Below are 20,231 nucleotides of genomic sequence, written 5' to 3' on the forward strand. Positions count from 1 at the left end.
GTTCCAGATTGCCTTCCGAGTCAGAGAGCTCTAACTCGGCCTTCAACTTCTCGTGGGGAAGTAACCCACTAGTACCCTCAACTGACACCCCACCATCGACGATTGCCTTTCCATGATCCATCGTACCTACAAACGAGACGCATTCCAGATTAGGCGATGTACCGCTCCTCCCGTTTAAGCTTAGGCGTTTAAACAACGACTAATCTGCTTAAACCACGCTCTGATACCAACTTGTAACGCCCCAAATTTCAAATACCAAAATAACTTAACATAGTCCCAAAACTTCCAAAATTCAAGATTTAAATACTAACGTAATTATTATTAATAATAATAATAGCGGAAGCAAATAGAAATTTAATTAAACACTTGATGCGCTACGTCTTCCTCAAAACTTGTCGCCTTCTTCAAGTCTGAACTTTATCCTTTCCATTCCCGCTGCCACTTGCTATGTTATTTCCTGGGTTGCGTGCATTTAAAAATTCTAATGGGTAAGCCTAGGGCCTAGTGAGTTCGTGAGTTTCATGCATATTGACGTCAATAAAATAAAATAATGCAACAATTTATCAATATAAATCTTTTCATTTCTTTCCACCCTTGGTGACACATTAGGGAACTACTGTCACTTCCAGGGAACGAGTCCCTCCGCCGGGCACAACAAATATGCTTACGGCTAGATAAACAGAGCGTAAGCTCTCCGCCGCGTACTAACAGCCTGTACGACGACTAATAATAAGACCGTGTAAATACACCTGTTCCCTATATGTCACCCACCATTTTCACCCTTTTATATGAAATAATTCGCAAAATTTCACACAAATATTCATAGCAATAACAACAGTAACATATAATTGCAAATAATCTAGAATTAACTTTTCATGCAAGCAACCACAAAATTCACACGAAACTCACCTTGTTGGCTTTAGGTCTTAACCAAAGCTTGTCACGCTGCACGCTCCCTACATTTAACCAACATATTTCTAAGGCTCCCTTCTACATAACACTCTATGCGGTCATTTTGGTTCCGATATCCTCGTGTTTCATTCGGCCAACATAGTGGTTAATACTTAATGACGTTAATCGTGACATTCATAGTAACCTTTTGAAAAATATATTTATCCTTTTTAATTATACCAATATAATTAAATGACAAAGTTTCACCTTTAGCATTAATAAAAGAAAATCAATGAAATAATCAATTAAATAATGTATTTCAGCCTACAATGGTACCTCTAATATTTATAAGGTGTTTAAAAAAAAACGGCAATATGTTTCATAATGAAAAGATCCATAGCAAAATGTAAAAATTGTATGGACTAAAACCAAAGAAGTTGTTAAATTCGTATCTTATAAAAAGAAACCGGCAAGTCATAAAAACCAAAGAGGTCGAATATGTAAAATGTAGTTTCAAAAAGGTAAATCATACGGTGAACTTGCCACAAGACTTTGACTAGTTACCCTTTGTACTTGCATTATATTATTTTTTTAAATAAAGTATTATGTCCAACCATTCAATAACGAATAGTCCGACATATTCTCTTCTTTACCCGTAACTTATTTCTCAGCTGCCATTTTTAAAGGAAACTGAAGCTTTGACTTAACTCAATATAATGACAAATAAATATGTAAAAATCACTTCTAATCGTCCCCACATCATACGAAAATATACCCATAAGCAATTTTCAGTAATCATACAGGTAAGCAATATTTATTTTTTTATTTTCAAGAATTAACATTTCAATTTTTTTATCAGTTGCATCACTAGTGGCCTGAAACAAAACGTGGTATGGAACCAAAAGACATAATCGAATCAGACAAACCTAATCAAGCAACTTAATCACGCTTAAATCGAATATACATACCTTAATTCCTAGAAAACTCTGAAAATCTTCAACAACCTCCACACCCGATTTCTCCCTTGATTCTTCGTCTCTTTTCACAATTCCAGTGGGTTTTCACTTGATTTCTCAAGCTTTATATAATGCCTAAGTCTATAACCGGCGAAACCCTTTCATTTGCTCGTATTTAACTAGCCTAATCAAGGTGACGGTTTTGATCATTAAGCCTCATAATTTGTATATAATTAACCCATTAATTGTGAACTAATCCCCTTTCTTTTAGATTGATATAATCAGATTATATATATTACATATATATATTTTTTTGTGAGTTATTACATCTTAGGTTCCCAACTTCATCGAACCGTCCCACTAAGCTCACTGGAGCATATCCTAGGATTTCCTAGGTTCCCAACCTCACCCTGCCCTCAGCTGCTGAAAAATTCCTATTAATGTCAAATAGCTACCTCATGAATATGGCCACATGTAGCAGAGATCAAAAATTCCTTCAAGTAAAAGACTCATCCTTAGAACGGTTAGACTCAGACGAGAGCTATGCAATAGGGTCAAGTCCATCACTCTGAGATCATCCATTATGTGCTACATATGACTTAGCATATTCACTTCATAGCTAACTCACATTAATAAAAGTCCTACAAAGCACAAAGCAAGCAACATTCAGGTAATCAGTAAATCTAACCAGCGTACACTAGACAAATCTATTTATCCACACATACATCCCGCAAGCAGGTAACACCTGTTGCTAACCTCATCTTAGGCTTACCCTAGGGTAATCTCCAACCCACAAACTAGCATAGAACATTCGCGCCATATACCACAACCCAGGATGTTCACATCCACCCTCGTTGTCGGCTGCCTTATGCATGCAAATTATACATAGAACATGATCTAATAGACTGTCAAATAATAGAATCTACCCTAAGACCACATGAAATAAGGTCAAATCAGCTATTCTAAGGCTATAAGATCCTAACCATATACAATTTTCAAAACATACACATTGCAGTTACAATACCAATTATCATTCTCATTCCAACATGACATCCAATATCCTCATGGCTATAAGCACTACATATCAGGCCAACCTATTGCTGACTACCCAGCACTAGCATGCAAGTCTACCGGCTCATACAACATATATAGGCATCTCCCCTAGCCCCAACTAGCATGCAATTCACAAATTCATAATCAAATCATAGCAGATAACAAATGTGGGTATTTTGGGGAAACTTACTTGAGCTCGGCTTATTGCATGCACCACACCCTTCCTTGTCATAGAAATTCTTTACTTAAAACATTTTTTTCTTTGAAAGCTTTACAGATCCTCTGTCTGAGTTTAGACACACCCGAAAAATATGTCTGAATCCCTCAAACCAAGGCTCTGATACCAACTTGTAACGACCTAAAAATCAAAGGTAAAAATTTCATTTTTAATATAGCTAAAACATTGATATTATTTATTTCAAACATTTCAAAATCATCATTAAATAAACATTTATCAGAGTTCATCCCAAAATCATTCATTGTGGAGATCATAGGTGTGTGCACTTCGATCAATACGAGCTCTTCATTTCCAAATCGATGATACCTTAAACCAAAATTGTAAACTGTAAGCAGAAAGCTTAGTGAGTCCCCTAGATCATACCCCACACACAATTCACATAACTCATATCACATATTATATTAGCTATACAAGCTATCTACCACATATCTCATATCAATTAGCTATAAGGCTATCTTTACCGCATACCACATATCAATTAGCTATAAAAGCTACCTCTACCACATAATACAAATCAATTAGTTATAAAAGCTACCTCTACCACACATCACATATCAATCAACTATAAAGCTATCTCTACCATTAGCCATAAAGGCTATCTCTACACTTAGCCCCAAAGGATATCTCTACTGTTAGCCCCAAAGGGTATCTCTACTGTTAGCCCAAAAGGCTATCTCTACCGTTAGCCATAAACGCTATCACTACCATTAGCCAAAAGGCTATCTCTACCAATAGCCACAAAGGCTATCTCTACCATCAGCTATAAAAGCTATCTCTACCATGTATCACTGCATAAATATGTCACACACCTCTACACAACAAGTACACTAACCATCATAAATTGGTTCGGCCTTGGTGCTTTAGACCCATTGGTATGGTGAGAAGACTCACCTCGCATTGCAGAAGCTTCTCGCATGAACTCCTTAGCTGCTGCCCCGCCAGCTTCCCGAGCTATCAGTACCAAACAATATACCAAACTAGCGATTGGGTCCCATACCAAAATCCTTAATCCATGCATGGGGTAAAATGACCATTGTACCCCTGGCCTAGTATGATACAAAACTAAGGCTCAAATCCAAAACAAAGCCCAACACTCTAATGTCCATAAGTCCTTTAATGGCCTAACCCGACGCCCAAAACACACTACACCCATAACCGATAAGTACACAGGGCGTAATCTTCTGTACGCTAAGCATACTGGCTGAATGGAGTGTACGTTGTACGTACTTGCATGTACGCCCAACGTACTCCTCTGTTAAGCCACTTTTCCATAGTGCTTAATACTCCACTCCAGAAGCTACAATTGCATATCCAAGTCCTCTTTGAATTCTTAAACCATAAAGTTTCTTTCTTGATGGCTTTGCATGATCCACATAAGCTCAAAATCCAAAAATGATAATCTACTTCCATGGAAATGGTCTTAACTCATGCATGAACCCATTAAGACCTCCAAGATGGCAACTTTCTGCCTTAGGGACTCATTTAACACTGAGAGTGGCAACTCTAAGCCTGGGAATCAGACTTCAACCATAAAGTTCCATCCTTGGGACCAAAAAGGTCCAACAACCCATCATAATAGATCTAAGCATTTAAGAGGAAAGTTTAAGACTTTATACCTCAAGATGATCTGAAGTGAAGCAACAATCTCGGATCTACAGCTTCTCCTTTGAACCACCACCTTGCTTTGCTCTTCACTTGCTTGGAAAATGGATTTACAACACCATAATGCTCTCTAATGTCCTCCAAAGCTCCAAGAACACTCATAAGAGGATTAGGGTTTCATGGTGGCTGTCTAAAGATGAAATGGAGGCTGACCAGTGAGGCATATTATTTCTTTTTATAGTGGCATAGCCCTAAAATTAGGGTTTAGAAACTCTGAGCGTACGCTGGGTGTATGCCTCCAGCACTCGCGTCCCCTTTAAACCCCTATGATGGGCGTATCCCAACTTATGTTGGGCATACTCACCCGGCTGCCACTATGCATGCATGGACTGAAATGAAAACTTTTCCATTCAAGAACCAATTATGCCAACAATTTTGAAGTACTATAACGTGTTCATTTAAGTCCGTTTCCGACGAACTTTATATCCACAAAAAGGTGGCATGAAGCCCTACGCTCCTAGCTACACCCCAAGCCTTAAATCCTTTTGAATACAACCGAGACCCATAAAAACTGAATCGTCAGATTACGCTTATGCCCTTGGCCTCCAAAGACACAATCGAACACTTTCAAAACCGGGTGTTAGATCCACTATGGTCAAAGTCAACGGTTAAAGTCAACATCAGCTGATCGTCACGTCTTGGCCACCCATTGGTTATGTTGTGAGAGCGTTAAGACAAAAAACACATGAAGTTGACCGTTCCCACATTGTAACAATCAATCCACCATGTTGTGAGAACAACTCTGGATAACTTAATGCTTTAAACTATTAATCCTTCAAGTCAAGCACTTAAAATTTTTAGAAGGATTACTCCATCCTAAAGAACCATAAAAATCATTAGTTTTTCAACATGCGGGTCCAATGTATGTCTTGAACACAAGCTTGGTCAAAATGAAGGAAAAATGAGATCAATTATCATGCATGGAACTCACGACTCGCTAACTTTCACAAGGGATTACAAATGAGTCCTAAGAACTCATAAATTTGATAACTTTATGAGATTCCAACATTCAAGCCTCCTCAAACATTAGGAAAAATGAACAAAAATCTAGATCTATCATTCTTTAACTAAAAGGGCAGGAACTTTAGGACTTATAAAAGAGTCCTAAGACAACTCAAGTTGATGAGGGACAAGCTTTCTAGTTGAGATAGTGTACCAAAACGCCTTTTCTTCTTATTGAAGGATAAAAATTACTAAAAGAGCTCACAAGATCAAAAATAGGGCTAAGGTTTCTTGGAGAGCAAAAGGGATGTGATGGAGGCTTAGGGTGTGCAAAACCCTAGCCCTCACTTCTTTTAAATAGGGCATAAATTCTGGATTTCAGTGGATTTGGTTTTGAAAACAATGTTTGACAGTCTTATGTTTTATGAAAATGTTTTTAAAAATGAAAATTTTTGTCATGGTCTCTGGGATGTTACAAATTTGTATTAGAGCCTTGGTTTAAGAGGTATGGATGAACACTTGTTTTATTCCAAAATCAAACTATGGATCTACAAAAATATTTTTCATAACCATAAGCCGGAGCCGAAAGAAAGTTATTCCCCAAGATACCCACATTTTTTATGTGGATTGAGGATACGTTAGAAATGCATGCTAGTTTATAGTCGAGGGATCTTTTGGAATTGCATGATAGAATTGCATAATTTATGATGCTTGATAGCCTAAGGAGATTTCTTGATATGTTATATGGAACTAAGATCATTGTTGTGGTTGCTTAGTGTGTGCATCATAGTTGCACATCACTAAGATTTTATATCCCGAGAATGCTTGATTTCGACTTATTTCCTAATTGTTGTCTAGTAATGGGCCTACGGTAAAATCAATTATTCGACTGTCAATCGAATCCAATGTTATGTATGGTTAGCATACATAAAGCGGCTGCATGGTTGGTGGAAGTTTCATGAGTAAGTGTGGTTGTTAGAAAATCAACATAATGTATGGTTGGCTACTCTTGACAGAGTTGGTAAAGGATGTACGTTTATCCTTGTATCCTGGGCTTTGTGATCGAGAAATTCATGGACATTCTTTGTGACAAAGACAAGTATGTATGGAAGGTAGTGTGGGCCCGCACTACTGAAAGCATAGGACCCGTATGCGTATTGAGGAAGTCACAAATTTTGAGGATTTTTTGGTCGAGTAGTGATGTGTTGGAATATAATGTGATTTTCTGATATGTTCCAGTTTATTTTCAGTATGTTGATCACTAGAGGTTCAGGTTCAGGAGTTGATGGCCCGTAGAGCCTAAGATTGACTGACAAGGAGGTTCACGAGCTGATAACCACCCAGGTGACCATGGAAGTTAGGGAGGCGATCCTAAAGATGTTTGGTTCTGTTAATACCTCCATGATTAAGCTATTTGATGAGTGTTATGCCGCCATCTCTGAGGATGCTGTTGTCGCAGCCACTACATTCGTTGTTGCTGTAGAATTTCATGGGAGAAGGATGATGCATTATCGATACTTCAGCAACACAAAGCCCCTAAATTTGATGGGGTCAAGGACCCTATTGTTGCAATGAGGTGGATATAAGTTGTGGAGGGTTTTTTCTTCGCATACTCCTATCCAAAGGACCACAAGGTCAAGTTCTCCTTGAACCTTGTACGATTGGGGGCGATGGTTTTGTGGAAGATAGTGACCAGTGCTTATTCTCCTATGGAGAAGGCCAGAATGACTTGCCACCAATTCACGAATATGTATCACATCGAGTATGTTCCATTTGTTTAGAGGGAGAGGTTAGCCCATGAGTACATGTAGCTAAAGCGGATGGGGGAGTCGGTGATGGAGATCACCAAGATGTTTACTCAAAGAGCCCTTTTCTACCCCGAGTATGCTGCTTTAGAGCAGGTTCAGATAACCTGGTACTTGAGCATACTCAAGACGGAGATTCGTGAGTTTGTGTCGACGCAACAATATTGTTCCTTCTCCGAGATGCAGTCCTTCCCTCAGAAGAGAAAGATTGAGACTGACACTCAAGCGAGAAAGAAGATGTAGACCCCAGTTCAGACTCAACCATCAGTGAAGTTGTTCAATCCCATCGATTCACGATCCAGAGGCCAAAGGGGCCACACTTGTGGCAAGTATGAGAAGATGCATGAGGGAGCATGTTGATCAGCGACACGATGCCACAATTATGGCAGGCAGGGTCATCATAAATAAGTATGTTATTTTATTACGATATGTGTTGATAAAAGATATTATTTTAAAAGCCTAAACAAAAAAATCCTTCCTAATAAATAAAGAACTTATTGTCACATGTCTTCTTCTTCTTGTATTGGACACATGACATTTTCTAGGCATTTTTGATTTAATGTATTTTCCATATTTCATTTTCTTATTTATTCTACTTTAATTTTGTTGACACGTCATTAATTAATTAACCCATTTCATTATTAGAATAAACTAAAATAAATGCGATTGATAATGCCAAATCGAAAATGGTTATTTCTTTTTATATTTTTGTAAATTGAGTAGTTATGTATGGAAGTAATAATGTATAATTAAACTTATTGATATGATTAAATCAAGATGTTATTAGATGGAAGTCACATTGTTCCTTTTATCGTGTTTTGCTCCTAGATTTTTTTTTACATCCATCATGTTTTATGTTCTATTTTGGTTTTCGGTCACCACCATCTGTTTTATAAAATACTTAATTTTGCTATATAATCCTTTTGTTAGCATATCTTGTTAAATTGTTGATCGTTTAATACATTGATTATCCTTTATCATAACTCATTTAGTGTTTTCCTCCTTTTCTCATGTAGATCTATTTTTCACAAAGCTCCGATCTTTTATTCTTATGTTTTGTAACATATTTGAACTAGGCAAGTTTTACATCCCAAAATTGCATATTATCTACATGATTATCTTTCGGTAGAAGTTGGATGTGACAAAGATGATGAGTAAAGATAATATATATTTTTTTCATATCAAACACATCTTACTGTAATTTGTGAGTTTGTATCCCACATGCCAACTTTTTGTTTACTTTATTTGATTTGGTTTTGTGTTATAATTTTACTATTATGTTTATGTTGAGACAATATTTGATTGTTTTGATTAACCTATGAAAACAAAAAGAAACAATTATTATCTTTAATTTGGATTAATTTACTATGTTTTTAGGAAGGGTTGAAACTTCATTGGGAGGGTTGAAAATGTAAAGGTGCTAATTTACATGGATTTATTATGTTTTGAGGAAGGTTTGAAATCATAAATGTATTTTTATGACTAGGTGTGAGACCCATGTATTATATGAGTTTATTTAAAAAAAATTAAATATAAAATTTTAACAATTTGAAAACTTTAAATTTATAAGAAAAATAAGAAATTTTTTGAATTATTAAAATTAATGAGACTTTAATGCATTAGATACATTACATATATAAACCATTTTCTAATAAATACCTTAGATATATATTACCTTATATATTAAATATGGATTTTAATTTAATAAAATCAAAAATATAATAAAATGACAAGTGGAAAATAGAAAATTTTAAAATTTTTAGAAAATGCCATGTGTCCAAATGAATGAGAAGAGGACATGTGGCAAAGTCATTTTCATTTATTAAGGTAGATGTTATAAACATTTGCGTTATATATATATATATATATATATATATATATATATATATATATATATATATATATATATATATATATATATATATATATATATATATATATATATATATATATTACTCCCTTCGTCTTAAAATTATAGTCCATCTTTTTTTTTTTGAGTTGTTCCAAAATAATAGTCCACTTCTAAAAATAAATAACATTTTTACCAAAATACTCCCTCATTATTACTTAACCAACTAAGTATTTAATGGAACATTAAATGCAAAGTAAGGATAAAACTGTCATTTTATTAAATAAAGTTAGTAGTAATTAATGTTTTCTTAATCTGTGTGTTTTTTGTCTGTGAACAATAATATTGGGACAGAGGGAGTATGTTTTTAGAAAGTGTTGAAATTTCGTAGTATTCTTCTTCATCTTTGTATTTTTTTTTGTCATAATAGATTTCATATGTTTGAGCAAATATATTTTTTTTCTAAACCTAATTAAATTCTGAGTTTTGATATGTTTCTCCTATTAATGTTCTTTTCTATCATATAAGAATAAAAGATATAACTCATATAAGGTTTGGAATTTCTCTACAGGTATTTGTGAGTGGGTTCTTTTTTTAACAACCAATATTTATGAGTGGTTTCTCATATGGTGTTTGCTTACTGATTTCAAAATGTGGATTTATTTTTAGACAATCAGTGTTTGTTTATGGACAGTTGTATGTTACATTGTCCATAGTTAAAATCAGAAATAGATTGAAAATATTAATTTTAGACGATGACGTTATATTTAGCAATAAAACATCTAATGTTTGTTACGATTCATCACAATAAATTACAATAAGTAATTACTAATTTTAATTACTTTGGGTTAAATTACATATTTATTCATCAAATCCTTTGTATTTATGTAAAAGTATTTCTTTAAAAATTATTTAATGTTCACAAGTTGATATTAATTACTTTTAATAAACTCATATAATACACGAGTCTCACACCTACTATGCAATATGACACAATATGAAATATGAGATGGCAAAACATGTAAGATTCTACATTTATAATTTTCAGCTAGTTTATCACTTATTTTTTTTTTTTATCAAAACATATTTTTTATAAGATATCAACTATCTTTTCTGCCACCAACTACCTTTTATAAGATATCAACTATATTTTCAGCCATCAATTCGTTTTTTAGCTACCAACTACTTTTTTGGTTTTCAATTAGTTTTTATAAAGTCCAAGAAACATATCCTAAAGGGGTGTTTGTGATTATTTTTTTTAATTTAAATGATTTTGGGAAAAAGTTTTTATTTACTTATGATGGGAAGAAAATAAGTTTTTAAAAAGTGTTTGAATTAAATTTTAAGGTGAGAAAAGGTTTTATACTTGTAAAATGATTAAAAAGAGCATGAAATGAGAGTGCAAGATTATTAAGAGTTATATTGTCCGTTTTAAAAGCTAAAACCTTTTAAAAATTAGGATTCTTTTATTTTTGGAGATCTCCTTTTTGATGCTATTTTGAAAAGCTTTTATTTATTGACTAACTATTTTTATTTTGATTTATTGGCTTTTTGAAAAATTAGTAAATCAACATCTTATTTAAAGAAAAATTCAAACGCCCTCAACATAAAATCTATGTTACCGATTTCTTGTGAAAAGTGAGATACTAATGACATAGTGAGAGGTTGTTAGATCCACCTAATCCCACATAATTAACACCAATAATTTAAAAAAGAGATGCCTTAGCTATAGATATGACAACTCCAAAGATTTTGATATCAATTTGAGTGATTGCAATCTTTTTGGCTCTATCAGATGTAATCATGTTCAAATTTAATTGAAAATATTTGATTTGATATAACTTTTTAACGAAATTAGTTATTGACAAAATTTTGGATGTTCCTTTTACAAAAACCGATTAAAAGTTTTTATTAATAGATAATAAAGTGTCGGGATTGCACTTAAACTAAAATGCGTAGTATGATTAAAGTAACATGCATTTTATGTTTTTACTAATAAAACTGCTATGAGATGGAAGCAAACAAATAACAAGTTTCACTAATAATTTTTTCTTAATTATAAAATTGATTCCTTTAAAAACTATATCTATATATCCTGATTTCTAGTTGTTATTATTATATATGACCCGTTGAATTTTATAAAAAGGGTCTACAACATGTGACATAGAAACTAAAGAAAAAATACTTTATTAAATTTGTTAAGAAAAATTTCCTTTGTTATAGCCAATAATATATGATATTTATAGAAAGTTTTGTCATCTAAAATCAGTCTTTTTCAAGAAGGTTTCTTTTAGATATAGTCATTTCATTCTTTTTATTTATTTATTTATTTATTTTATTTTTTCTGAAAAGTTGCAAGTGTTATTTTAAAGTAGAGGCTGATTCAACATGTTTAAACTAAATTTGCTATGGTAAAATCCGAGCAAAGGTTAAGTTCATTCAAAATAAAGTGACAAGTTTAGGTGAGGTTTTGCTCTTGTAGTTTTAATCTAATCGATACCATGTAGATAAATAAAACCTACTGATTTATTTTTTCAATAGAAACATACTTACAATGGTATTGGTTATAATTTATTTATTTTTTATATTGTGTTTTTGGTATCAGACATTATATTTTTGAAACAAAAAGTGTTTATATCTTATTACAAATGAAATATTAAACAATTTGCAAGAAATATGAGTGATAGAGAAGTGATGACATGTGAGAGAATCTCATTGGAAATGAATGGTGTTGAGTGGGACTTTTGTTCATACATGGAGTATAATCATGACGATGATACATTCATTGTTTCCCTATGCTCTTAGCCTCTTTTTTCATTTCTATTACTTTTGCTTCAAAAGGTAGCAAACGATGTATTACCAAAATGCTTCTAGTCCAACGGTATCAGATGTTGCCCTTCCTACTTGAGGTTGATGGTTCAAGTATTGTCGGAGATATAGGTGGATTTAGGGGTAGTTTATGATTATATTGTATTTGTCGTTAAAAAAAAAAAAGCAACGATGTATTGCATCGTATTATATACGGTTGTGACAAGAGTTCGTAAGATTGTTGGATCTATGTGTAAAATGAGCAAATTACTGAAATTATCTTTGTGGTTTATCAAAATTATGTGTTTCAGCCTTATTGAAATTATCTTTTTTTTTTCTTGCACTCGTACGGTCATTATGTTTTGATTTGTTAGGTTTTTTGTCCATGGTCAGCTTGAAAGGACCAAAATATCCTTACTGATTATTTTAATTGTTTTTATTTAAAAGTTATTAAAAAATTGTTTAATCATATATGGGTCCCACCCAACATTTTCTACTTCCCATGACATTACCTACGTCGACCTCATTCATCTCCTTCATCAACCACTTGAGCCATCGAACCTTCACAAACTCTTCACCTCCCTCACCTTGCCGTAAACCTCCACCAATAACCCTCACCATCTCAACCATTTATCCTACATATCGATGCAACCATCTAGCTCACACCATCGATGCATTCATCTCACATATTCACACCAACGTTGCAACCAACTCACACTATCATCTTCTTTCGATTGCACATAAGACCGAAGAGGCTGAATTGATGTTGGGGCATGATGGACTGCCCTAATAACACGCAAATTTAAGACCAATGAATTCCCTGTCATCTTCTTCTCACCCTCATCCCACCACATCGATTCTGACAAGATAAGTGTTTGGCGGTTAGATTGTTGATCACCTCATGCATCATCACATTGACCTCACACCCACTTCCTCATTAATAAGTTTTATCCCTCTTTGAATTTGTATAAAATCATGGATTTTCTACGATCCTGATTCTACTCATTATAGAAGATTAAATTAGATTCAGGGTTTTCGTTTGTTCTAGGTTTAAGCATTAGTGTCTTGTTTTGTAGCTTTGAGTATCAATGACAATTAGGTTCATATTTTTGTAGCTCCAAGCAGGAATTAGGGTTATTATTTTGATACAAGTTTTTTTTGTGATGAATTATTGGTTATCATTGGGTAAAAAGAAAAATAGATGGAAATAGGTGTGTATTCAATTCGTAGGGTAGTACAGGTTTGAGCATTAGTGGGTTGATAGTAGAGGTAGTGGTGTTGATGGGAAGAAACAATTTATAACATCTGGATTTCAGATATTTCCATTTTGGTCCTTGGCTTAATTAAACTTTTCATATTTGGCTCTTTATGGCAAAAGTCTTACATTTCAGCCCGTATGCAGGGTGTAATAGCTCAACTCCTATACCCTAAATTTAGGGGTTTTCTCCCTATTTAATCCACCTTATGCCTCCCTTGGACAATTCTTATCAGCCTCTACTCCTTTCAAACCCTATTCTCGAGCCTAAGCCTTGTGTGCGGAGGTTTTGAAGCTTGTTAGTGAAATTGGTGCTCTCTTGTAGATGAAGAAGACTATTGAAGAAGGTGGTGTTGCTTGCAAGCTTCTGGATCAGAAACTACCTCACCATGTTTATCTTTTGAAGGTATAAAGTTTATACCTTGATGTGTTACTTTGTAGATCTCTTAAATGGGTTTTTTATGAGCTTTTTGTCCCAAAGCTTGTACCTTTGTGAGTATGGGTTTCTCTAGAGTATTTTGGCTATCCTTTTAGATGTATTGGAGCGATTAGATACATAAAAATAGTTGCTTGATAGTAATCTCCTCCCATTTCTACATGGGATGGGCAATGGGTGCATCTTCTTTTGGTGTCTTCGATGTTCAGCCTTGACTTTTTGGCAAGTTAGGCGCCGCTCAACATACCATACTATCTCATCTTCATGCAGGGCCACCTATAACTTAACCTCAGGTTTGGGTACATCTTTTTGGCCCCCGAGTGGATCGAAAACTTCGACTTATGAGCCTCCTCCAATAATTTATGCCTAACCCCACTAGCAACCAGAACCCTAACCCTGCCACACTGAGTCAATAACCCACGACTATCGCTGGCAAATAACGAAATTTGACCCTTGATCCTCTCTTCCTTCCAATTTTCCTTCTTCAACCCTTCTACTTGATCCTTCTATATCAACTCTAATACTAGTGAGACAATAACCGTCATCAGACATAAATATCTAATAGGCACACTTCCTGCCTTCCGGCTCAAGGCATCAGCCACAACATTGACATTCCTAGAGTGATAACAGATCTCGCGGTCATAATACTTCACCACATCTATAGATGCATATAAAACCTCGTTTGAGGCATAGGATCCGATCCAATCCGGAAACTAACTTTGGTCAAAACCGGTTTTGACTGAACAGTTTCGAATTGAATCCGGTAACCGGATTTGATTTTCTGACTCGATATCGGTTTGACCCCAAGATCAGGAACTGGTTATGCGCCAAACCGGATTGAAAACCGGTTTGAAACCGAATTTTGGATGTTACCTTTAAAAAACAGAAATTTTTGGAAAATTTAATTTTTTTTTCATTTTTTTCTAGCCGTTAAAAAATGGGTATAAACAGTTATAACTCACTTTTTCATTTTTTTTTTTGTCTTTTTTACCCCCTTAACACTTATAAATAGTAGGCATTTTGCTAGATTTTATGTTTTTAATATACACACATATTTTCACATCTTCTAGTTTTGTTAACACTTCAAAAAAAAAAAAATGAGCTCTAGAGATTCTACCACCTCCGGTGCTCAAGACACAAATGCATGCAACGGTTGTGAAAATCTTACCAACCGGTCGGAATAAAAAATTGTGGGAACATTTTGATATGGTGCTGTTTTCGAACGTGAATCAAAAAGCTCGATGCAAGAAGTGTGGATTGTTAATGGGTAAAGATGGCAATAGTACGTTCATGAATCAACCTAATATTACTCCTGACGGGGTGATATTTATTTAAAACAATGAAGAAGTTCATGAAAGCTTTGCAAGTTCGTGATTCAAGAGGGATTACCTTTGAACCACTTCGACAAACCACGATTAACACATATTTTATACGAAAAAAATGCAACCTCAATACCGGCAAGTAAGTCGCACTACTCTTAGACGTGATGCTATAAAGTATTGGGGGTATAACAAAATATAATATGCAACTGGGATTTTTGATTTAAAAACCGGTGTTTCTTTAACTTGTGATGTTTGGTCTTCCATCGGAAGTCCTTCCAAAAGCTAACTTGCCGTCACGACACATTGGATAGACCCCTGTACTTGGGTAATGAACAAACGAGTTATCGCTTTTGAACTTTTTGCGCATCCTCACACGAGGGCACACTTATTCACAATTTTATTAAGCGTTATAGAGACTTATAATTTAGGCAACAAAATCTTCTCTATTTCGTTTGACAATGCAAGTAATAATACAGTCGCCGCTAAAAGATTAATTGCAAAATATAGACCTATTTTGGATGACTCGTTTTTTTCATACTCGATGTGTTTGTCACATTATTAATCTAACGGTACAAGATGATTTAAAAATGATAGATTCTACTACTGAAAAACTCAAAAACGTGTTAACTTGAGTTTTTCAAAAAAATAAAGCTACAATGGAAAAATATCAAAAGTTTTCCTTTTCCATTAACATAACTCCATATAGTCCTCATTGGGATGTAGAAACTAGATGGAGTTCGACGTGCATGATGTTGAAGCCCATGGATCCTAAGTAATATGAAAGGTCATGTCCATTCGGGTTTACATGGATATAACCCTAGACTTTGCCACACTATAAAAGAAAGCCCCTTAGCTCCCAAAATCAGCACTAGTGGTTCAAGGAAGATCATAAGAGCTGATTTTGTGCAACACACTCTCTCTCAAGTCCTCCATTGTTGGTGGTGTTATGTGAAGCATTTGAGGCGTCACATTTGGGGTGCTAGGCTCTTAAAGGTCCAAGTTAACAAGCTACAACAAAAGGTAAGTCATCTAACTAGTTTTTGTTGTTTAAGTACCCATGCTTTGTATGCTAGTTAGGATAATGCTTCAGAAAATCAAATTGCATGTATAATTAGAGAAAACATAGATCCAAAGCATTTAGGATTGTATGTGCACCATAAGGTTGTTAAAAGGGCTCAAAACCCATGATCAATCTCATCCTGAATTGCTTCTTTCCAGAAATGAACATCCCTATAAGTCATAGCCTCACTAAAGTCCTTGTATCCTCCTCAATATTATAACAATATTGATGTTGACATATACTCTCATTCCTTGTTCCTTCAACTAGATAAAGTTGAAAATCAGATCCAAAAGACTTAGCTTTTCTAGCTCTTGAGCTTTTCCTAGGTTCAAGTACAAAACTTGCACCACCAGAAACATCTTCTGCTCGATTAGTACTCTTGCGGGATGATTAATGAATCATGTCCCTTGGTCTAGGTATAGATGTAAATCCTTATTCATCAAAGATAGCGTCTCTTGATTCTATCACAGTGTTTACAAACACATAGTCATTAGATTCTAAAAGAAGAATATATATGGTTTGGAATGCTCAACATATCAAATAAAGATATGATCTACACCTCTCTCACCCAATGTTTTCCTTTTGGGTTCGGTGACCCTTACAACTACTCTACAGCCCCAAACTTTGACATAACTCAAATTTGGTACCCTTTTACCCTAAAGTTCAAATAGAGTATTCTTACTCCTTTTATTTGGAGTTCTGCTCAAGATGTAACATGAAGTTAACATCGCCTCACCCCAAAACCCTTCACTTAATCTAGAATATGACAACAAGGAGTTACCATTTCTGTAAAAGTCCTATTGTTCCTTTCAACTACACCATTTTGTTGTGGTGTATAAGGAGTTGTGGTTTGATGTATTATTATAGTTGATTCAAAATTAATTGGATCATAATACTCACCACCTCTATCAGTAAGCAAGACTTTTATTAATTCATTTTTATGAAGCTCAACTTGATGTTTTCAAAATTTAAATTTTTTTCAAGTGCTTCATCCTTAGAATGTAGCAATAGACATAACAATATCTAGATGTGTCATCAATAAAGGTAACAACTTACTTTTTGTTTCCAAGGGAAGGTGTTGCATAAAAATCACATCAGTCACTCTGTATAAGATCCAACACCTTGCTTTCCCTAACAACATCTTTGAAAGGTTTTCTGGTGATTTTAGTTAGCATGCATGTTTTACATTTTTTATTACTTTTCATATCAAAAGTAGGAATTAAATACATTTTATACCTATCTTAATATCTTGTAAATAGTGTGTCCTAGTCTAGCATGCGATAATTCATATTTATTAAAATTATTGCTAGTACTAATAGAAACCATGCAAACAGATTTATCAATAGAAGGATAATTAATATTAAGGCTAATCATTCCATTACATACATATCCAAATCCCATAAAAGAGTCATGTCTTGACAAGATATACTTGTCACCTTCGAATACTTGTTTGTAACCATAATTATTTAATACAATTTCAGACACAAGATTCTGTCGAATCCCTAGAAAATATAAAACATTCTTCAAACACAAAAATTTCCCATAAGTAAAGGTAAGTAAAACAGATCCTAGACCCTTGATTTGTTCAATTGCAACATTTCCCATGTTCAAAATAGATCCATATTCAATTGGTTGAAAGTCCTTGAATAAATATACGTACTTGCAAACATTACTTATTGCTCCCGAATCAACCCACCATGCAACATTATCATCCTCGACACAAACGCTATAGAAACCATAGAAATGTAATTCTAATTATATTTAGAATTTTGCATGAAAATAGAAATATGACCTTTTTGCTTTTCTAGATCCTTGGATACACTTGGTCTAGCACCATCCTTGTTCACTTTAAGAAAATGATAATCTTTCTAGAAGTAACCCGGTTTGTTACAATTCAAACGCACCACTTTAGTCTTCTTGTTGGAAGACTTGTCATCCTTTCTTTAAAAATTCCTTTTTCCATTAGACATCTTTTAATGCTTTGATCCTTCTCCACCCACCATGTTCACAGAAGAGGAACCAACTTGGACCTTGCGATTAGGATTGTTATCAAGTTTTTGAGTCCTTAAGTACTCTTTAATCCGTAAATGGATTCCAAGTTGAGTCAAAGTCAATTCCTCTTTGTTACGTTTCAGAGTGTGTATAAAATCCTTCCAGGAAGATGATCGTTGAAATGGCTTCACTCATTTTTAAATTGTGTTGAGAAAACCGTCCTAGTATCCTTAACATTTCATGGAATTATTCCATAATAGGCTTGGAGTCAACTATCTTGTAACCCATAGTGTTACCAAATAAAAACTTCTTACTAGAAGCATCTTCAGTTATGTTCACACATTCAGGAGAATCCCATAATTCTTTTGTAGATTCGACATTTTGATAGATATCAAAATGAGAGTCAGACATATCATTGAGAATATGACCATGACAGATGTAGTCATCAGTGTCCTACTTTGAATTCGTCCTTGTTACCTCCAAAGTTTCTTCTTCAAGAAATGTTGGAATGGTGTACTCGGAACATACACCATTTTCAGATTGATCAAGAGGAACTTCATCTTCTTCTGCCATCAATGATAGTCTTGGCCTTCAAGTTTCACCAACTTATCAAACTCGCATGCCATATCCTTCAGAGAATCACCACTTTCCATGATCATAGAAATACTTTAATCTTTGTTAGAAAATTTGGGTATAGAAAGGCTTGGAAGTTCTAAGACTTTTGATATCACTTTCAGATTAAATTATTTGGATGGTACTCTAAATCTTCAATCGGATAAGACCCAGAATATGAGAGCAAGAATAAAGAATATTATTGTTATGATTTTCGAGTGTACCATAAAAAATGAAGACCAAAATTGATTAAGTACCATTTCCATCAGAAAACTGTCACAAGACAGTTTTATGTCGGAAAAACTGTCAATAAAACAATTTGATATCTGAAAACTGTCAGTAATCTAGGTTCTTTCCATAAGAGTCAAAACAAAGTCAAAAACTGGGTTTATTTCCAAAAATTCATATTTCTGATGCAGTTTTAATTTAGCAAAAATTTAGATTTCAAAAACTGACAAGCTCGACCCCAGCGAGGAGCTCTGTCCCTTGGACCCTGTACCCGGGGTTGCTACCCCCAGACCCCTGTTCGTTTAGGGGCTTCGCCCCTAAATGATAGTCTACATTGAATCTTGAATACACTTAAAACAGTGTGCACTCCACACCTTCCTTACTTGTTTAATATTTATCAAGATTGATTTTGGTCAACAAGTCAATCCTTTACTCTTAAACACACATTGATGATATAAAATCACCAACAATGGTCCTCTTCAAAATCCTATATTCTCCAAGTCAGCCTGATGGTCACGCACATTCTAATCACCATGTCGTTTTGGAGATCACTATGTCGTGGTGAATGTGAATCATCATTTTCTCAAAATAAGAAATTTATCCGAACTTGTGTCTAGTTTTCTTAAAATTTTAAATCTTGTCAATTAGAGTTACGAGTCATGAGATTGGCCAAAGCACTGACGAAGGGTCAAGCTGTCCAACAACATATTTTTTTTGCGTTTTTCAGTTCATTTCTCCTCCTTTTGCATTCCAACTCCCATTTTAACTGTAATTAAACATTTCAAAGCATTTTAAGTATCTTTTAGTTCCGAATAACATAAAACATAGTATCAAATAATAAGAAAACATCATACATATATGTATAAAATAGACGTTTTCAACATGCTAGAAGTTAGAATAAGGATATGCTTAGGGTTGCATGATAGAATGCTTGGTTAAGAGAGATGCCTTTTTATGCCTTATATGTGAACTGGTAAAGATGCCTAATAGTGAGTAGGTTAAGGATCTTTAGGAATTTTGTGTAAAGATTTCCCGATCTTTATAATACCTTCTTGCCAGTCGGTTTCGCTACTTGAATGTTGCTTCCTTTGTGCTTTGTGAGTCTTATATTGATGCTAATTA

The sequence above is a fragment of the Lactuca sativa genome, chromosome 6 (assembly GCF_002870075.4).
Source record: "Lactuca sativa cultivar Salinas chromosome 6, Lsat_Salinas_v11, whole genome shotgun sequence".
NCBI classification, from domain to species: Eukaryota; Viridiplantae; Streptophyta; class Magnoliopsida; order Asterales; family Asteraceae; genus Lactuca; species Lactuca sativa.